Source organism: Euprymna scolopes, chromosome 10 (assembly GCF_053919585.1).
Source record: "Euprymna scolopes isolate OS-2025 chromosome 10, ASM5391958v1, whole genome shotgun sequence".
NCBI classification, from domain to species: Eukaryota; Metazoa; Mollusca; class Cephalopoda; order Sepiida; family Sepiolidae; genus Euprymna; species Euprymna scolopes.
In genome coordinates, this window is record NC_136491.1 from 41,398,470 (window position 1) to 41,419,836 (window position 21,367).

Below are 21,367 nucleotides of genomic sequence, written 5' to 3' on the forward strand. Positions count from 1 at the left end.
AACTTTGGTGATCTAGTGAAACCCAATGTATCAACTTGATTATGCCTCAGACGATTAGCAATAAACTAATCCCTTAATAGGAAAAAAGCCATTTCAGAAATGACCTAGTCTTTTTGGTGCAATTGAAAAAACCCCAAGGCATATTTGTGTGTGTAAAATTCAACATGAAAGTAATTAACCGATCATTATCAATTTTGGAACACATCTGCTTGGCGTAAGGGGTCAAAATGTGGGCTATATTTAGTCTTATGCAAAGAATTAGAATTATTATCACACGTGACAGCACGGTTCCGAACAATTTTGTCTACATGACCCGATACAATCATAAACAACTTCGTTCATTCAAACCCAAACACCTCCATCGATTCAACATGACACAATCCCAAATAACTCCATCGATTCGAACCCGAACACATCCAACAATTTGACATGATACGATCCCGAACAACTCCGTCGATTCAAACCTGAACACCTTTGACGATTCGACACAACACGATCCCGAACAACTCCATTGATTCAAACCTGAACGTCTCCAATAATTCGGCGCAATCCTGGAACGAAATGACTCAAAATGACTCTGGTGTCAGCTTTTTATAGCCCTTGGACGAACTCATTTTCGCCATAGGTAGACCCGACTGGCATACAATTTTTGAGCGCTTCCATGCAAGCTCGTGACATCATCATCATCGGTTTAATGTCTGTTTACATGCTGGCATGTGTTGGACAACTTTCAGAAACTGACTTAAAAACTAATCTATCTCTAACCAGAACTTTATTTATCCTTTTTTCTCTCAAATCCAACTTCTTCAACCTTCTCCTACGAACTGACCCTGCTACCTCAACGTTTTTACATCGACTAAACCAAGCATTCTCATCCATTCTTTCAATGTGACCAAACCAAGGAAGTTTCCTGTTTGCACACCTGATACTATACAGATTTAATTTTTCTTTGAGAACATCTGATCAAAACTTGTTTTTAAAACTCTTCTAGTGTAAAATTTATAGCAGAATTATTTTTGAGATGATTATCACAAGAAAAATTCGAAATAGATGTTGAGAGTGTGAAAATACATAGATATTGAAAAAAAAGAAATGTGTAAATGTTTTAAATATTGAAAACAAAAAATACTGAATATAGATATAAAATAACCAAGCATTAATACTTTAGCATTCTTCGGTGAATTTTTAGTGTTAACACTTTTGATTTCCTTTGATAATGCTACTTTGGATGTTTAGCTTTAATAATGCTAAATTACTTTGGATGTTTAGCTTTAATAATGCTAAATTACTTTGGATGTTTAGCTTTAATAATGCTAAATTACTTTGGATGTTTAGCTTTAATAATGCTAAATTACTTTGGATGTTTAGCTTTAATAATGCTAAATTACTTTGGATGTTTAACTTTAATAATGCTAAATTACTTTGGATGTTTAACTTTAATAATGCTAAATTACTTTGAATGTTTAGCTTTAATAATGCTAAATTACTTTGGATGTTTAGCTTTAATAATGCTAAATTACTTTGGATGTTTAACTTTAATAATGCTGAATTACTTTGGATGTTTAGCTTTAATAATGCTAAATTACTTTGGATTTTTAGCTTTAATAATGCTAAATTACTTTGGATTTTTAGCTTCAATAATGCTGAATTTCTCTGGAATGTAAGGTGGAACGATAAATTTGTTGCCCTAAAGAAAACAACATTACAGCTTTAAAACTTTTATTGAAAAAATCAATTCAAGTAACTTGATTATGTAGTAGTGCTGACATCTATTCGATGTAGCCGCCTTCATCCTCAATCACCACCTCAGTATGGGTCCGGAACTGGGAGCATGCCTTTTCCATAAGCGCCAACAGGAGTTCGGCAAATACTCGGCAGATGGTGGCAATCAGGCTGGCTTTGAGGTTGTGGGAAGTCATGTTGGTGATGTTCTCAACATATGACCAAACGAAGTAGTCCTGTGGGTTCATGTCAGCAAAGGAGGGGAGGCAGTGAGAGAAGGGTACAAAGACGTAGCACCCTTTCTGAAGTCAAGCCTAGGTCTCTTTGGACGTGTGAGCAGGCGCTGAGTCCTGTTGCCACACCCAGGGTCTGTGGGCGGTCACCTGATTGTACCAGGGGATCAGCACACTCTTCAGCATATCCAGGTACACTTTGGTGTTGACTTTCAAGCCGACTTTGAAAATGTGAGGTCGCATGATTTGACCCTCACTTAAAACCACACCAAAGACCATAACCGTAGCTGGAAACCTTGTTTTCATCACCCTGGACACGTCTCTGTTATTTGTGGTAATCCAGCGATGCATTTTGAGGGTGCTGGCAATGGTCCTGTTATCATAACTTGGATCAGTAGAGAGCATGAGTTGTACAGTGGCGCATCTCTGATCTCGCTCTTTGAATATTGTGTCACTTTCAGACATGATAGAAGGTTGATTGCTCTTGGGATTTGTACACAACTGGCCAACTAGTAGATGGACAGCAACAAAAAAAAGAAAACCGGTTTTCATCAAACGGAAATGGAATCATGTCATTTTTATGGCGACAGTTTTACCGTTCCATCCTATAATGCTGAATGACTTTGGATTTTTAACTTTAATTCTACTGAATTCCTCTGTGAATTTCTAACTTTTCTAACTTTTCTTATGAATATCATTATTGATTATATATGACAAGTTATCTAGCTGCCAAATAATTTAATGAACTCTTCAGCTGGCCGTTGAGATATACTCATGAATAATTAGTGAGTTTTAGGATTTGATATCGATTTCAACATTGTCATTTGAAAAGGATGAATTTATTTATTCAGTTATTCATGTATTGCGCCTCGTTGGGAATCTCATTTGAATCGATAATACCATTTCAAAATTACTGAAAGAAAAACGATGTTTACTTATAATGTCAGAGAGAGAAATAGACAAAATTTTTCTCTCAGTTTATTAATAATTGGAGAATCTGTATACACACACACACACATACACACACACATACACACACATATATATATATATATATATGTCTATTTAAATAGACATTCCGACGAGTTATTTACGGGCGTCGATTCCATGGTCGAGTGGGAGAACTGCCGACTGTCAACACGACGGTTCTAGGTTCAATCCTTGGCTTGGGAGAGATGCTAGTCTAGCGGCACTGATGAGTTGTGATACAACGAAACAGGACTGTATGTCGATGACTACAAATATATTTTAAGCCCCCCTCTTTGGGTAGAGCACTGGCGTAAATAATCTCACTCACCACTTAATTGGCTGAAAATGCGAAGCTCGTTGTTTGTTTGTTTACGAACAGGCGATTTGAGCACTATAAAAGTGGTGGCGTGTGTCTATTTAAATAAACATTCCGACGAGTTATTTATGGGCTTCGATTCCATGGTCGACTGGGAGAACTGTCGACTGTCAACACGACGGTTCTAGGTTCAATCCTTGGCTTGGGAGAGATGCTAGTCTAGCGGCACTGATGAGTTGTGATACAACGAAACAAGACTGTATGTCGATGACTACAAATATATATATATATATATATATATATATATATATATATATATATATATATATACTTTGTGTGCATATGACTTCCTTCCTCAAAGGTTCTGAAACAGCTGAGCCTATCTTTTGCAAATTTCACACAAAGCTAATTTATATGTCTGGCAGTGTTCTTAGATATGCTTTGTACAGAAATTCATCCGATAAGTATCGAGAATGGAAAAAGTCCCATCTTAAAAATAGATTTTCTCTCTTATCGTAAAAAAGGATAATTTTTACAGGGGAATATTTTACGTTACACCAGGGTTTATTATAATCTGGAGATATAGCTTAATGGTGGAGCATTCGACTACAGATCGAATGTTCAAGCCTAGGTGTACCTCAACATTTTATTTTCATTTTTTTTTCTTATTAATGTGTTCACTTTAAAATAAAAGAAGTACCATTTAAAATCGCCGCAAATCATTTCTTCGTTTGCATATTTTAAAACTAAACGTTAATCAGAAGTGACTTTTCCAGGGCATCCATCGCCAAACCGAAATATCAGCTGACGGGATATTGTAGACAAACTCGGACGGAATTTGATGAACGATATTATCATTATTTTTTTTATTTTTTTGCGAATTAGTCCACCGGGCAAATTATTCCTCATAATATATAATATTAAATAGAGGATTGATTCTATAATAATTCATATGCAATCTGCATAAATTTAAATATCATGTTTAAGCATATTGTACGTCCGGGGCGTTACAATATTGTCGTATAATGGGGTATGATTCCGCACAGTTGGGAGATTCTTTTTATAAACGATGCTGCTAGGAACTGACGAATCGAATTAATTCACGTTCTGCTACCAACCAATCAGAAACCAGAATTGCTCCATAAATATCAAACCTTTTCTGTAGCAATGTCGCATGTTTTTTTCGTCTCGACACGGTAAGAATCTTTTGCTCTGTGGATTCCAACTCGAGAACTGTCTACTGCAAACCAGTTAACTGCTGGGACTTGTGTAGAACAACGAACCATCGGCAACTGTTCTGTCTACTGCAAACCAGTCACCTCTCAGGGCTTGTGTATAACAACGAACCATCGGAAACTGTTCTGAAACTAAACATGGCTTACACTTCTAGAGGTTATGGGCGCAGCGTGCGTCTTTATTTCGATGGATCCGAATCAAAATTCGAATTGTGGCAAGTAAAATTTCTCGGATATCTACGAATTTAAAAGCTACACAAAGTACTTCAAACTCAACCTGAAAAGAGAAACGACCCCGACTTCATTGAAAAGAATGCAACTGTCTTTGCGGAATTAATACAGTACTTAGATGACGGAAGTCTATCATTAGTAATGAGAGAAGCCCTGGACGATGGCTGCAAAGTATTGAACATATTGAGAGAGCATTATTTATCGAAAGGAAACCCCATGACTTTTAGCCAATTCAAGGTAGCACTCAGAAGTTACGAGGAAACTGAAAAAATGATTACAGAAAAAAAAAACGAATCTACCAATATCAGGAAATTTTAAAATACACACATAAAAACACCAAAATTAAATTATATCCATGCCGGGAATAAAAAACGCAACTTTGCCAAAAACAATTTTTCTCGTAAGAAAAGTACAAATATTATTTGCTATAATTGTGGACGACCTAATCACAAGAGTTTCCAATGTAGATACAGGACTCAAAATGGCGACTCCATTAAAAATTCTTATTTGCATGTAAGTTTAACGCTTCAACAAACAATAATAATTTTTCTTGTCGATTGTGGGTTAGGGTTTTCTAGAAAACGCTCTTCTAATCCCAAAATTTAAACAAAATATATTTTCTGTACAAGCTGCCACTAAACAAGGTGCAAATATAAACTTTATCCCCAATAAATCAAAACTGGTGTACCCGAATGGAACTGTATTCGACATTAAAGAAAATGGAAGACTATATTATTTAAATAGCGTAGTCCCATCAAAAACCGCCTGCCATGATCTAGACATGGCATAAAATTCTTGAACATTGCAATATTCCTGATATCGAAAGGTTGCCGACTGTAGTTGATGGAATGAAAATACAAACATCAAAAAACTTCAACTACGACGTCTGTACGCAAGGAAAAATGAAAAACTATTAAAGCAAGATACCAGCCAAGAAGGTCAAAAAAATCCTATCAATGGTGCATTGTGACTTGAACGATCCCATGGAACCGATGGCCAGAGAACATAATAAATATGTGTTGAATTTCGTAGATGACCATTCAGGTTTAATAATGGTTTACTTTTTACAGAACAAATCTGATACCCTGCTAGCACCTAAAAAATATTTAGCCGACATGGCTCCGTACGGTAAAGTAGAGTGTATTCGCTCTGACAACGGTACAGAATTCACTTATAAAGACTTTGAACTTTTAATAATTAACCATCGTATCAAACATGAAAAATCAGCTCCTAGATCGCCACAACGGGACTGTGGTAGTGGACACTTTTTGAAATGGCAAGATGCCTACTCATTGAATCTAAACTCCCCCAAAACCTCTGGAACGTACGCACTTATGGCGGCTGCCTATATACGCAACAGGTGCTTTAACAAAACACTATCTAAAACCCCATATGAAGCTTTCTGTGGTAAAAAAACTAATTTAAGCCGAATGCATATATTTGATTCAACTTGCTTCGCATATATAATTAAGACAATATAAAAGATTATCAAATCGACTATTGCTATTCCATGGAAAATACGCAAAAAAGATTTAACGAAGCAATTAATTCAGAACATTGTGATCAATGGAAAATAGCCATGAAAAAAGAAATAGAAGCTTTGACCGACCGAAAATAATACCTATACGGTAGTACCTCTTCCAAAAGATAAACATGTTATTTCTACAAGATGGGTCTTAACAAAAAATACTACAGCATCAGGCGTAGAACAGTACAAAGCTAGATTTATTGCTAGAGGATACTCTCAGATTTACGGTATAGAATATTTTTCTATGTTTTCACCGACCACAAACCTAACGCCAATCAGAATTTTATTGCAAATCGCATCGCAATATGACCTAAACATCCATCAAATGGACGTGAAAAATACTTATTTTAATGCCCCAACAGACTGTGAAATTTATATTATCTCTCCAGAGGGATTTATAATGAAAAATAAAAATAGCGTGTGGCGACTTAACAAGTCATTGTACGGTTTAAAGCAGAGTGCTCAGTGTTGGAATACATATTTCATGATTATATGATTAAACAACAATTTAGACAATGCGCTGCAGACCCCTGTTTATATACCGAACACAAAGACAATAAACTACTGATTTTGGTTTTATGGGTCGATGATATTTTAATCTCATCAAATTGTGATATAATATTGACCGATGTTAAGAACAAATTATGTAAAAGATTCAAAATGACCGATCTTGGCAAAATATGCTGTTTTTTGGGAGATAGAATTTACGCAATTTACGATGAATCAATCGAGATACATCGACAAAATACTATTAAAATTTGGAATGGGAGAGTGCAAGAAACGCTCTACACCGGTCGAAAATGATATTAATGAAAATATACACACAGAATCTGAAATAATAAGTGATAATTATACCGAGGAATTATAGATAGTCTTGTATATTTAATGACTGAAAACCAGTGACATCTCCGGACTTGTGTAGAACAGCGAACCATCGGAAACTGAACATGGCTTACACTTCTAGAGGTTATGGACCCAACGTGCGTCTTTATTTCGATGGATCCGAATGAAAATTCAAATTGTGGCAAGTAAAATTTCTCGGATATCCACTAATTTAAAAGCTACACAAAGTACTTCAAACTCAACCTGAAAATAGAAACGACCCCGATTTCATTGAAAAGAATGCAACTGTCTTTGCGGAATTAATACAGTACTTAGATGAATAAAATCTATCACTGGTAATGAGAGAAGCCCTGGACGATGGCTGCAAAGCATTGAACATATTGAGAGAGCATTATTTATCGAAAAGAAAGCCTAAAATTATTCCTTTATATACTGAACTGACCTCTCTAAAACGAATGGAAACCGAAACCATTACTGATTATATTATAAATGAAATGACTGCAAATTCTTTAAAAATGTCTGGTGAAGTTACAAGCGACAGTCTGTCAATTTCCATGGTCCTTAAAGGATTACCGAGTGATTTCAAGCCATTTACCACCGTGATAAACCAGAAAGAAAAAACCTCTCTTTAAACGGGTACATATTGCACGTATGTTTATTTTTATTCATATTTATTTATATGTATATATGTATGCGTTTTCTTTTTTTTTTTTTTTTTTTTTTTTTTTTACAAAACTGCATACTCAAATTTAAGAAATGCCTTCTTTTCCAAAAACCCATCCCCTTTTAAGGTAAAAATACGTTCCATTTTCTTTTTTTCTTCTTTTCTCTGTAAACATATATATCTGTTTGAGATTTGAACACAATTAAAGATGGCGTCTTTTTACATGCTAAAATTTTAAGGTCCAAATAGTTTCTAATTTTGTTATGTATAATTGAATATAAAAATATATTTTTATTTTTAAGCTGATAAACATAAGGGACTTCCCCATTATAAAAAATAGGGAGGATGTTATAATATTTGTCGTATAATGGGGGTAGATATTTATTTGCTGCCCACCACAGCAAAATGTGGCACAAGGTCGGAAGGTGGAGAACGGGCGAGCTCTCCTAAAGAAGAGGCACTCCCGCCTCAAAAAAATTGCCTGGGCACCCCCGTCGGCATTCCCCGGTAGGGGCGCTTCAGGCGACAAGCAATAAACTTGCCCCACCGGAAAGCCCAGTGGCAAGGCCTGGGAGGGTGGACCTCCTAGGTAGTACCCAAGCGGTGGACCTCAGTCTGACAGGTGCTGGGCCGGTTCCCGGCCCCTCATCTGTCGGGCTGAGTGTCAAGAACGGATCCTTGACGAGTACTCTACCCTGTCTTCCTGCAGCCGAAGCCACTAGGAGACACATCCTACCATACTGGAGTATAATGGGGTATTCTTGGGAGATTCTATTTATAAACGATGCTGCTAGGAACTGACGAATCGAATTAATTCACGTCCTGCTACCAACCAATCAGAAACCAGAATTGCTCCATAAATATCAAACCTTTCTGTAGCAATTTCGCATATGTTTTTTTTTTTCCGTCTCGACACGGTAAGAATTTTTTGCTCTGTGGATTCCAACTCGAGAACTGTCTACTGCAAACCAGTCAACTACTGAGACTTGTGTAGAACAATGAACCATAGCAACTGTGCTGTCTACTGCAAACCAGTCATCTCTCAGGACTTGTGTAGAACAACGAACCATCAGAAACTGTTCTGAAACTAAACATGGCTTAGACTTCTAGTAGTCCACCGGGCAAATTATCCCTTGTAATACATAATATTCAATAGAGGATCGATTTTATAATAATTCATATGCAATCTGCATAAATTTAAATATCATGTTTAAGCATATTGTACGACCGGGGCAACGCCGGTCTGCCAGCTAGTACCAGAGAATAATAAAGAATATTGAAAGATTCTTTAAATGAAGACTTATCAAGATATAAGAAGTTCAACATGGGGGGGGAGCATAAGCATATAAGGAAAGTTATAGACAAGATAAAATAAATATGGGTATACATGGATTTATTTGTCAGTTCGATAAGAAATTTACTATATTTATAACCAAGTCTTTTTCTGTTCTGATGAAAAGCATTCGGCTTCGAAATGCCTGGATATAATGAGCATTTACCGCCCTTCCTCTCAATGATGTTTCTTCCTAATTGAACTGGCAAATAAATTCATGTATATGCATATTTACTTAATCTTTTCTATAACTTTCTTATATATATATATATATGTATATATATATATATATATATATATATATATATATATATATATATATATATATATATATATATCATGTTTCTCTTCATCTGTCTATTCCAGCTGAAATTTTGTATGGAACTTTGCCACGATAACTCTAACCTTACCCATGAACTAAGTTTTAGTTTCAAAGTCAGTTTAATTTGGTTTGTATTGCATAGAAGCATCAATATTTTATTTAATTTTCCAATTTTTGGATACCTAATGGAGGCAGGCAATAAGGAATTTATCCTAAAAAAAAATTATTGTTTTCATACTTTATTGTTATCTATATTATAAAATGTTTTATTATTTTACTAGCGGGGGTACCCGGCGTTGCCTGAGTGTTTGTTTCCGGGACGGGGGGGGGGGTTTAAAAAATGTTATGGTAGGTAAGTAGGAAGGATCAAACCCGGAGTCATGAGTAAAAGTAGGAAAATAAAGTGTGAAAAAAAAAAAACAAAAAAAACATCTGCAACGTTAACAGTTCGGCCACCAAGAAAAGTCCATTCCAGTTGTTTAGGAAAAATAAAAAAAAAACGACTACAGTAGGTCGGCGCGAACGTGAAAATATAATGTGAATTGTCCAGCACGCTAACCACTACGCCACAGAGCACTGCAGCTTAGTTTAGTGATTTTAAATAACTTCACATGAAAGAACTACGAAGCCAAACCGGTGTTCTCTTCTCAACTGTTCCTTGTGAACGATCCCCAAACGGTGTTAAGTGGTGGCAGGGGGAGGAGGAATTTATTAGAGAGAAAATATTTTACCACTTCCATTGATCTTAACCGATTTTGGCCGTGACTTCTCAGCAGAAAAAGTATAGAAATCTAAGATTATCGAGGAATTTGAGAAATAATAAGCCTATAACACACCTCAGATATTGTTCTGCCGTTTGTGCATATTATATTTGCATGAAATATCTTGATTTTTAATCCTATTAATGTCAAAATCAGACGGGAAAAAATGAGTTCATTTTATTTATATAGAGATTTTATTGTAGAAAAGAATTCCACCCAATCTCAAATAATTTTTTTTAAATCTAAGCTTAGTCAACATAAAATTTTGATTTCCTTTAAATATTGAAATAAAAATTTTGTTCCACGTCTCCATATTACTGCTAAATCTCCCGGAAATGGATACTCATTTTACATTAAATTTATATAGGAAAGTCATCCCTCACGCAAAAAGCCAGAATATTTTTTAAAATTTATATATTGCTTTTTTACAGATATTTTTATAGTTAAATCATTATTTTATATTCCCCTGGACAACGCCAGAATACAGATCCTGCTAGTATATTATAAAAAATATTATAAAATGTTTACTCCTGGTCACAAGCACCCACAACAAAAATAATAAGAAATCGATCTATCACTCAAGAGAGTAAAGCACATAAAAAAAAGAATGAAGAAAACGTCTGAAGCAGATGGTTCATAGTCTGAATATGAATATTTATATATATATATATATATATATATATATATATTAACAAAGACATCTAGATATCGAATTTTGATGGGCAGATAGTCTTTCTATTGATAGATTAAACCGAATTATGGGTGGCTTAATATTTTTATTCTGACTTGCATTATCCTTTACCCAATGACGCCATATTTGGAGATATCAAGAGAATTTATTTTCTGATCCGCTAGCTTTTGTCTGCTAACCGGTCACAGAACAGAATGGTCCCTTGTGGGACTAAATTCGGAAAAGAGGAAATAAATGAAAAGATTAATAAGACTGAGGGAGATTATGCACATAAATCAAAAGGACGTGCATGTTGGCATGCATAAAATATAGTCATCCAAGTCTGTGTCCTATCAGTATGGCTAGATGTAGCAAGCATATCTATGCTGAGACTTGAAACCCAAACGTTTATCACATCTAAATATGATCAGCAACTGAGTGCCTTATCCATTGCGCAAACTAGCTCGCCACTGACAATAGAGTAAATTATGTATTTTCTTGTTTCCCCCCCCCCATGCTACCAGTGTAATATTTTATGCTAAACGATGATGTCACATGTGGTCATTGTCGTAAATGCATGTCTATACATCTTCGCTCCCACCAGTGAGTGAGCAAATCGCACATGTCCGTTTTCGCTTGTGAGCGATCAAGAAATTAAACAAAAGTCATTTTATACATATGAGATGCCCTCAATAAGTTTCCAGATTTTTTTCATATGGGAACTTTTATTGATAGTACACATATGAAAATTTAGTTTCCTTTGAAGTAATCTCCTCCAGTTGCAATGCACTTGTTGTACTGTTCCAAGAACTTCTAGAAGGCCCTTTGGAAGTCCTCTTGTGTGAGGATGTCAATGGCCTTTGTCGCATCCTTTTTTATCTACTCAATTGTCTCATAACGACACTCTCTAAGGTTTTCCTTGAGCTTAGGTAATAACTAAAAGTCACAGAGAGCTAGGTCTAAACTATAGGGAGGATGAAGAACTGTCTTGATGCCCATCTAGGTCAAATCGCCTGATCTTCTTTGAGCACCTTTGAGAAAAACTTTGTGCAAATCTTCCGCATTTTCAGCTCATTGCAAATAATTGTGTGTACAGTTCTCACACTGACATCAAACTGTGCACTTATTGTCTCTATAGACACACAATGGCCCTTATCAATGAAATTCTTTATTTGGCCAATCAATTCTAGTGTTCTAACTTTTTTACTTCTCCCACACCTCTCATCATCCCTCACAGACTCCCTGTTTTCTTTGAATCTCTTATGCCACTCAAAATCTGATGCTCGGTTCATGCTAGTTGGTCCAAAAGCAGTCTGAAGTATTCCATACATTTCTGTGCAATTTTTTCCAAGTTTAACACAGAATTTTATTGCACATCGTTCTTCAAAAGTGTTCTCACGTCTAAATTGTATTTTTGAAATTCACCAGTTGTGACAATCAGGCTTTAGTAGGGTGTATTCGAATTCCTGCTGTAGCTGTACATTTGAACTTGAAATCCTAAAAATTGGTCAGTCATTTCATAGTATGTATAGCAATAACATACTAAATTTTCAAGAGTCTATGACAATTTTAAATGCCTGTACAAAAACAGTCTGGAAACTTATTGAAGGCACGTTGCACATTGTGCAAGGTGTTTATATCAGCTGGTTTTTCTTTCAAAGTTGCTTTTTGTCATCGTTTATAACTGGAGATGATCCTCTCATGGTTGTTGGCCCTTGTGTTCTCTGTTTAGCCAGATGAACAAAGCTACTCGTGCACAAAAAACACAATGGAGACTTGCTGAGTTTTTTTAAAGGTTTTATTTACAGAGATAGAGTTTACTCATTAGAGGAGAGACCACATAACTAACTATTTACTTACTTTTTAACAGAGCAGCTGTGTGCAAATGACCAAACCAGGTGATAGATAACATCAAGGCAAAAAAAAGGAAAAATGATTATAAAAAAAAAGGACATGTGCGTAGACCAGAGATCACGTCAGAGAATGAGAGCGGTATTAGAAACGTATTCGAGAATCACGTTAGGGAAGGATAGAAATAGACGCGTTATGTACAGTGGCCGAGGGGGGCCAGGAAAAGATCTGTAAATAAATGTCTGTCAATAAATGTCGGTTGTTTCACTAAGGAAAAATTGAGTCGAGGTATTCCTTTTCTTATGTTCCTACAACGTGTTGGGTCCCCATATATTAACGACTTAACACGTGTGTACACGTGACAACTGAATTTTCTTAACTTGGTCTTAAGTATAGGCGATGCACAAGCGGATTCTCTCATGGTCGCTTCTTGTCGTTCTTTCTACTTCTGTTCTTTCTCTTTTTTTCTTCTCCCGCAAACACGCTCGGCCATGTTTATTTCCGCAGAGGTACGTATGTGGTCATATTTTAACAGATCAATCAATCTGTCTAAATTCTTCAAAAACAGGTTTTTCTTTGCTAAATAATAATATAGTTTTCACTTTGATAAATAATAATATAGTTTTCATTTTGATAATAATTTTAAACAATCTCTCTTCTGTTAACAAAATATCCGATTCATAAAACTCTACCCTCCCCTGCTCGAATCATCAATTCTTTTTTAACTTAACGGCTCTTTGGAATTTGAAAGCTATATTTTTTTCCTTTATATTAGTTTAGCCAAATTGCGCCGAATTGTCAACAATTATTCGTGTGGTTAATATGTCTTTTTAGCAAGTAAAAACAATTACTCATTCGGGTTTCATATCGTTGCTAACATACACACATATTGATCTCAATATGCACTAGCACACCTATACGTACAACCATTAGGTTGTGTTTTTTTTGTTTTGTTTTGTTTTGTTTTGTTTTCGGCTTGTAGCTAAAACACTCATAACCTTAAAACATAGCTCCTTGCAAATATCTTTTCACAAAGAAATACACAACTTAGTTTACAACTGGTATCACACACGCGCGCGCGCGCACACACACACACACACACACACATATATATATATAATTATGCATAGATTATCGTATAACTGACGTAAAGAACATTTAAAATTAAAAATGTTTAAATTCAATGTTATTTCATGCTGTTAATAGTAGCTGAATATATACAGTCTTTGTTAATCGAGCCAGAGATGTCTCGTGTTGCTGAGTTCGAATCTGTCGACTGGTATTAATCGTGACACACTGCACTGAAGATTCCCGAAAGGAGGAAACACTAGTGGCTGTAGGTATTTAATTATTATAGTAAAAAAATAATTATATATAAAAATATATATATATATATTAAAAATCTTTAAAATATACTTTGCAAAGATGCGATAGAGGTAAAATAGTTTCGCTTGTTTTCTTTTTCTTATAAGGGAAATGTTTTCCATAATGTTTTATTGTTAAAGTATTTTTTATTCATTAAGTCTGAAGAAAGGCTGTTCTTGTGAAAATTTTCAAACGACATAATGTTTGAGTTTGTCCAAATGATCTCGAAACAATTGTAACTAACAATGAAATACATTATTTGTTGCTATCAACCCATTCTTTGAAGTCTTGGTTTTTGTTAAAGCAGTATATATATATATATATATATATATATATATATATATATATATATATATATATATATATAAATATAAACGATAGGCTGCTGCTATTATGTAAACTTGAATGACCTTCATTATGTTTGGATTATTCAGGCTACAGTTCTCATTTTGAGGGTTATTTTTTGGGAGCTAATATACACACGCACACACGAAGTGCCTTATCTATATATTTATATAAAGTTGGATTTTTCGTTGCACTTACAGTGATATTAAAAGCCTACATTTTCTATTTAAAAATTATTAAAACAGACCTCTTAATATACTCAGTCATGGATATGCGTGTGACTAAATAATGGTTAACTAATTTGTATATTATTTGATAATTGAGCTTTTATTAGTTAACCTACATTTTTTATTAAATGATCACTTTCATTTAACTATTATACTCAGTTCTATTTATGAATATTTTCTATATTGTGTATAATTATGTAGCATTTAGGATGAAAATGTTCCAGCACACGCGCATGTATTTATATATGTATGTAATCTTGCCTTTGTGTGTGCAGAAGGGCCTCTATCAAACTCTCTTCTCAATTTTTGGTCTCCAAACTTGAAAGTTGATGTATAGGGGATTCAGACCTGTGGAACAAATTCGCAAAGGCAAGATTACATACATATATAAATACATATGTGTGTGTGCTAGAAGATTTTCGTCCTAAATGTGCATGAATTGTGTGCTAACATTGAGAGACATATTTTAGTCTTTATAAAAGACTACGCAAGAAAGGTGGGCTCTCTCTACCGTGCTAGAAAGCTACTAACACCCGAAAGTATCCTGTACCTCTATAAGGCCACCATTCGCCCATGTATGGAGTATTGCTGCCACATCTGGGCTGGTGCATCTACTACTAGTCTCTCGCTCCTTGACAAGGTTCAAAAGAGAGTCGCAAACCTGATAGGCCCTGAACTGGCATCTAAGCTTCAGCCTCTGTCCCATCGACGAAATGTTGCATCCCTCTGCCTTTTCTACAAGTATTTTAGTGGTGAATGCTCTGACGAACTGCAATCACTTGTGCCCCCACGACGTGAGCACCCTCGACAAACCCGACAGGCTGCTAAATCCCACCCCCACACTGTAGAGATCCCTAGATGTAAAAGATGTTTTTACTCCAATAGTTTCTTCCCCAGAACCGCTAGACTCTGGAATTCCATTCCAGGTCCCTGCTTCCCCAACAGTACTGACGTGCAGAAGTTCAAGTGTAACGTGAACCGACACCTTGCTGCCCAAATCCCTACATAGTACCCTAGTAGTTGTTGCCCCTGATAGTAGCCCCCTACACCAAAGTGGCAATTTGCCTTGTTTGGGGTGAAAATGTAATAAAAAAAAAAATAAAAAATAAAAATAATAAGTGAATAAGTTCATTATTATCCATAGGATGGACATGCCACAACATTTTGTGTCATATAATCATGCAGATTTTTCTTTATTTTTGTTTTTTACATGGGTGGAATTCTGGACAAGCACCAAAGCTAAAAAGACTTATTAATGAGAATAATGTAATACAAGCGTACATAATATATTTCCAAAAATTATTTCATTTCTTTTGTTCAGTCATTATTTAATTGATAAGATTATTATCATTTCCAAATAAAATCATCATAAAACCAAATACTACTTTATGGTTGTGATTCTGTGTATATACTTGCTTGCTATTTAACGTCTATAGTTTAATAGGTTTACGTGGCTCTGTAAAGTTTAGTATTTCAAATTTCTCATTTAGACATAATCTACACAGGTTGCATAAATTTATACATTTCTATATGTCATGATTTTGTTCCTTAGAAGCGCTGGTTGAGTTAGAATTAAATAAGATACGTATTATATACATTTGAAGCCAAAATAACGCATTGTTACAAAATAAGTAGACATTTATTTTGTTTGGAACTTATGTTAAAGTTTATAAATATATTTCGAAGGAAACCATCTTCAGTATGATTTTTTTTTTTTGCCATGTTGCTGGAGCAGAGAATTAGCAAATATAAGTCCATTTGGTGTTTTTGTTGTTATTATTATTATTATTATTATTATTATTATGAAGTGGAGGTATGTGAGACCAAGGCAGATTATGTGAAACGTATGAATATAGAAAGGGCAGAGGAACTGGCTAAGAAGAAAATGCATGGAAGGTTCTTCCAGGATATAGCAGAAGTGCCTGATGAAAGATCATGGCAATGGCTAAGAGCTGGGTATCTGGCTGAGAGTGCTGAAGCTTTTGTTTGTGCAGCACAAGAGCAGGCATTAGGAACACGCTTGTTCAAAAAAGTGGCTCTAGGAGAGGGAGTTGCTGCAGAATGCTGGATTTGTGGTAAGACCTCAGAGTCAATTGCACACCTTGCAGCAGGGTGTAGTGGACTGGTCCAGAGAGAGTACTGCAAAAGACACGATCGCATGGGACTCCGGATATATTGGGAAGTGTGTAAGAAGGTTGGGGTGAAGTGTGCTGGAAAGTGGTTTGAGGAAGTGCCTGATGAAATGAGAACAAGTGAGGATGGCAAGGTAGTTGTATGGTGGGACAAAAGTGTCATAACGACCAAGCAATTGGAACATAATCGTCTGGATTTGGTCGTCATTGACAAAGTCTCAAAAAACTGGCAGATTGTAGACTTTTCAGTACCCTGGGACATGAATGTGAGAGAGGAGAACGAGAACGAGAAGTGGAGCAATTATGCTCCATTGGCCTTGGAGATAAGGCATATACACGGGGTTAAAACACAAATAATACCGGTCGTAGTTGGTACACTAGGAGTAGTATCAAGTCGTTTGGAAGGACAATTGAAAAAACTACAAATCCCTGATTTTTAGGTGGCCTTCAGACCTCTGCTATTGTAGGTACCACCAACATCCTTACAAAAACCCTTGATCTTTGAAGCTCCTGGTTTGGAGCCAGGATTGAGGGAAATCCTCTGAAAATGAATCCCATCACTTTCCAGAGAGACGTTGATAAACGAAATCATAATAATAATAATAATTATTATTATTATTATTACAGAACACATTTTAGTTACATATTTAATATAAGTATATATTCAATTGTCCGTCTATGATAATGGTTCCTGCTGTTTTTAAACTGACTTCATAATAACCTCTTCTCGGAATATTGTATCTTTCTCATTAAAAAATTGCTGCAGGTGCCTATTGCGATATTTCAGGAAATTGGAATTCTCTCAATTCTGATCTTTAGAGAATCCCCTGGGGACGCGGACAGGAAGTAATTTCTAAGTGCAATATCAGTGGGATTTAGTCGCTTAGTAAAAACTTCCTGGCCTGCTTATGACAAGTTTTGCTCTGTCACCAAAGAAACACGATCGAGGAGAATTCGAGCAGAATTGTATTTCAGCTAAACTAATTTTAATATTTTTATTTTGCTACTACTGCTCCGTTTTATTGGAAGTTGCACTGATTTACATGCGTCTACAATCTCTAGGAATGACTCTGTCTGTCATACTTCTTTTCAACTCATTGGGTTCCACTGTTTTATAGATAGAATACCGAATAATACATATTTTTTTAATCTATAAAATAAAATATGAAGAAATAAAAAATAGACTCTCGTCGATTTGTCCCGAAATCCACACGCATGATTTGCTTATAGTGGTGAAAACTTTGTGTAGAACACTTCTTGGAATAACTGTTAATCTCGGACAGTGCAATTGATTGCCATGGATAGAGGCAACAGGTTTTATATCAGGGTTTTCCTTCTGCTAAATGCATGTCTTAACGAAGACTGAAGGTGCAACTCTCCAAGTGATTTTAAATGCGCCCCCAGATACTCACCTGGAAATGTCTATGTCCTGGCGCAATGCATACAGTTCCCAAACGGTCAAGTGGCCAGGCTCATCATTGCTTAATTTCAGTAATCAACGTCATTTTCACAACGTTTTGGTCAATGTAACCACTGACCATCTTTAGGTGTATCTTGCCGAACTCGGGAATCTGGACAGAACCCTTTATTTACTTCATAAGGGTAGCATGCTTATGTTCCGTCAGCCATGATTAGATAGAGGTGCTAAGTAATTCGCAATTGTATTTTTCGGTCGTCCACACTGAGAATTGAACCTTCAGGAGAATATCACTTTTACAATTTATTTTTCCCGAGTACTCTAACCACTGTGCCACGGGTTCTTGCGGACCGTAACGTAACAGAAACGTAATAAAAAAAAATTTTTTAAATCCTGGTAAATTTTTACATAGGTCCACCTCCACAATTTTTAACATGGGGAGTTTGGGGGTGTTTATTCCGAAGGCTGTTCTTAACATGTTAGGGGTGTTTATTTCGGAAGCCATTTTTAACTTTTTTCAAGAAAATTGTGGGGGTGGACCTAATGTAAATAGATGTGTTTATCGCATGTGCATACAAACATGGCCGCCAGTGAATTACAGTGCATAATACAGGTCTTTATATCTCGAAAACTACTTATCTCTGCAAAATTTAAATGAGATGTTCTTATTCAGCATAGTCGAAAACCTATTAAAGTCATTTTAAAGAAAATTCTGGAAGTGGGCCTTATGTAAAAAAAATACCAAAATCTTTAAGTTAATATATTATAGTACTGCTTGCTGCATAATCACTCTGAAGAAAGGGAAAAAAAATTCATATATATTCATCAATTTCTCTAAGAGAGTTATTGGAAGCCTCTGGAAAATTCTTGTGAAATTTTCTATAATTCTATTTTCTCGATGATGTATGAATTTATATAAATGAGTTTTGCAATAGTAAGCTATTAACCCATTGCTAAAATTCCTATGTAACTTTTTGTGTGAACTGCTTTGCTCCTTATGCATAAGTTTTATCTTGAGTGTATAACCTCTTAATATCTAAAATATACTACATGTATCCAGTGTCCTATTGATTGGAGATACACTATTTAACTTACTAGATAAAATAAATAACTTTTTGGTCCCCTGACAAAAGGAGGGTGGACCTGTAAATTCACCCTTGTTCGTTTGTCCGTCCGCACTTTTCTCAATAAAAATCATTGGAATTTTAAAAGATTTTCCACAAACATTAAACATGATATGAGTAAAAAAGTAACAGAATGGATTTTCCGAGAAAATTCCGGTTGCCCCCCTTAGGGGTTCCTTTCGGGTTAAAATGGCTAAAATGGACATTTTTGTGCTTAATAAAAAAATTGATGTCTTGGATTTTTATAAAACTTTCTGAAAAGTTGTAAATAACTGATTTCTACATAATTTTGTTTGTCTATACTTTGCGATAACTCTTGGGTGTGCCCCAGGGGCTCTTTTAGGGCTAATAAAAACAGCCCATTTTTGGGACTATTTTACCATATTTGTCCATAATTTTCTGTGCATGTCTATTTGGCAGTTTTTCATGGTACTGAACTCAAATTTAAATATGTTAAGGCCTTGGAGACTTTTGTGGCTAAAGGGAGGGGGGTGCAAATGATGGACTCAGTCATTTCTTTTTTTGCATGGTGCAAAACTCAAATCTACATATGTTGACCTAAAACTGCACCGTTTATTCATTTTCACCAGGATTTGACGTCCCCTGGGGCTAAATGGGGGGTGACAAATGCTTAACTTAGTCTCTTTTTTATGCCTCGTTCACTGTGCACTCACGGAGAGATATGCATGCTTCACTTGTTTTTATGAAAATCGCTCCAGACAAGCCGTGAAACCATTTAATGTAAGGAGCTAACAAGAACAAAAGAAGATTATCACAAAGACAGGAGATGCCTATTGACCATAGTCTTGAAAAGACCAAGGTTAAAAGTAGAGGGAAAACAGTCAGCAGGAAGAGAGTTCCACTAGTCTGCCGTTCTTGGAAAGAAGCTACTGGAATAGGAAGCTGTATTACAATGAGGTGTCAAAACAGAAAATTGATGGAAACCATCCACCAACGAGTCAAACGAGTAAAAACAATAGATCAGATTAATCTGAAAAACATATACCATAATAGTATTTATAGAAAAGACTGAGACTAGCAGTATTAGGCTTGTGAGAGAAGTTGTAGAGAAAAAAATAGTAGGGCAAATTAAATTGCAGATATGTTTCTACACCTCATCAAGAACTCTCAAATGGAACAGACATTCAAGAGCCCAAATATGATAACAATATTCCATACATGGTTTGATAGTAGATGTGTAGAGATATAGAATAACCTCAAGTGTGAGAAAGTGTTTGAAATGCTATGAAGAACCTACTTTACGAGAATCAGAAAAAGTAATGGATCTAATATACATAAAGTTTCAACTCAATAATAAAAATCAGATCCTCTGGTATTTCACGGATTAAGATGATGTTTAAAGTAGACGATGAGATCCCAATCGGAAGCAGATCCAACCTCATCTTTAATAATAGCTGCAGCGTTCATATATATTGGATGAGGATGCAATCAGATACAAACTCTGCGATTCCAATGATCGAATTTGAATTGCATTGCACAATTCTGATAAATGTTGCTTTTTTTTTTGTTTTAGACATGACTAACATTCTGTGCATCGCCATTGACTTGTGGGTGGCAGAATTGACGTAGGAAGAACGCAGCCTTTCAGGTTGGAATGATCATTATGAAATTATTTCTTTGCTTTGCCTCGAGTGATTGAGAGATCTGCAAAATATTTAACGAAGCGAATACATGTTCGCGGCTTGCTTAGTTTGTATCGTGCGTTTTCTGCACAATTTTGCTTATCGATCTCAAATCTCGGAGTGGATGTGAATGATTTTCATCGTGATTGAGAATGAAAAGAAATAAAACTTTGGATGCTTGTGTAGATCGGTAGATCTTTTAAATCAACGCACTTCAGGTGAAAACATGATTACATACTTATATGTCGTGTCAGCATAGTATCACCTGCAACAAATAAAACGTAGTCTACTGTCGATATTTTCATGGATGTCAAGCAAGATTCTATGGTGCCAAATGTCCACTTTATTTCATTCAGAAATTACTTTTTTTTCTACAATTTATTCATTCCTGAATGGTAGAGGCATTGGCAGCTATGGCTTTCCATCCATCTATCTC

At 35.5% G+C, this 21,367-nt stretch overlaps 1 protein-coding gene across 1 annotated transcript in view; it reads left to right on the top strand.

The window, feature by feature from the left end:
• The window catches only part of LOC145285934 (gamma-aminobutyric acid type B receptor subunit 1-like), a 408,900-nt gene that overhangs the window by 222,073 nt on the left and 165,460 nt on the right, over positions 1 to 21,367 (top strand). The window lies entirely within an intron of this gene.